Source organism: Colobus angolensis, unplaced genomic scaffold (genome assembly GCF_000951035.1).
Source record: "Colobus angolensis palliatus isolate OR3802 unplaced genomic scaffold, Cang.pa_1.0 Scaffold47, whole genome shotgun sequence".
Classification (NCBI taxonomy): domain Eukaryota; kingdom Metazoa; phylum Chordata; class Mammalia; order Primates; family Cercopithecidae; genus Colobus; species Colobus angolensis.
Window position 1 is genome coordinate 3,345,377 of NW_012118154.1, and position 1,883 is coordinate 3,347,259.

Genomic DNA, 1,883 nt, shown 5'->3' on the forward strand with positions numbered 1-1,883 from the left:
CTCGATCTCCTGACCTCGTGATCCGCCCGTCTCGGCCTCCCAAAGTGCTGGGATTACAGGCTTGAGCCACCGCGCCCGGCCAATTTTTTGTATTTTTAGTAGAGATGGGGTTTCACCGTGTTAGCCAGGATGGTCTCGATCTCCTGACCTCTGATCCACCCACCTCGGCCTCCCAAAATGCTGGGATTACAGGCGTGAGCCACCACGCCCAGCCCAAGAAGGAAACTTCTATGTGAACAGAAGAGAAATGCTTAATATGTAAATTAGACAGAAGGTCAGGTTGGGCGCAGTGACTCACACCTATAATCCCAGCACTTCAGGAGGCTGAGGCGGGTGCATCATGAGGTCAGGAGTTCAAGACCAGCCTAGCCAAGATGATGAAACCCCGTCTCTACCAAAAAATACACAAATTAGCAGGGCATGGTGGTGGCACGCACCAGCAGCAAGACTCCATCTCAAACAAAAAAGAAAAAAAAAGAAGGTCAAAGAGAGGCTCTCCAACAGTTTTCAGAGGAGCCCTGATCCATGGTTATTAATATTCCAGGATTCTTCTTGAAGAGATGACAGGCCTTTTTTACACTAAAGACAAATGTACTAAGCTCTTAGAGTTGTATGGTACTAGTCCTGAAGGAGGTGCAGCTAATTGCCTTGCCTTGATTTCAAGGCTCTTTAAGCTTTGTCTTTTCACTTCCCCCCACCCCCCGAGATGGATTTTCGCTCTTGTTGCCCAGGCTAGATGCAATGTCGCAATCTCGGCTCACAGCAACCTCCACCTCCCAGGTTCAAGTGATTCTCCTGCCTCAGCCTCCCGAGTAGCTGGGATTACAGGCACGCACTACCATATCCGGCTCATTTTGTATTTTTTTTTTTTGTTTGTTTGTTTTAGTAGAGACGGGGTTTCTCCACACTGGTCAGGCTGGTCTCAAACTCCTGATCTCAGGTGATCTGCCCACCTCAGCTTCCCAAAGTGCTGGGATTACAGGCGTGAGTCACCACACCTGGTCTCATTTTTTTTTTTTTGTAGAGAGAATGAACAGATGGACCAACCAATATGGATATTCCATTGTCTTAGGTAATTTCAATTCATTTGTAAATAATCTGATACTGCCATATCTTTGTCAGTCTATTGTGAATCTGGTTAGCTTAAGTCAGGTGTATCTTTATTCAACATTAAATTGATATTTATAACATACCAAGTGTTTGCCAGGCACCATTCTAGGAGCTGAGTACATGGTAGTGAACAAAACAAACAGGTTCCCATCCCTTATACAGATTTATTCTAATGAGGAAAACCAGACATTAATAAAACAATTATACAGATATATGAATATCAACAATCCATGATAAATGCTCTGTTTGCTGACAGCATGTAACACAGGAAGCTGACTTAGTATGCTAGGTCAAGAAAGGCTTCCCTGAGGAAGTCACTTGAGTTGGCAAAAGAAATGTGGACCTTTCAAAGCTGAAGACTGTACCGCGGACTGTGGTTATTCCATAGACACAACAGCACTGGTGGCCTTCCCAGGTGTTATGTCGTCATGCCACAATTCTACATGATATTTTGCCCTTGTTTTTCTCTGTGTATGCCTCAGTCTTCTGTCCAGATTATCTTTGCTTCTAGATTGAATGGACACTCCTGGGGTCTGTGAATACCCAACCCCGTTTTGATATCATGGAGCTTCTGCCTTACCCTTAGCTCGGTCAAGACACTTAGTCAATGTCTCAGAGAAATGAACTGGTTAAGACTGTCAGGCTGAGCGCAGTGGCTCACGCCTGTAATTCCAACACTTTGGGAGGCGGAGGCAGGCAGATCACCTGAGGTCAGGAGTTTGAGACCAGCCTGGCCAACATGGTGAAACCCCATCTCTACTAAAAATAAAAAA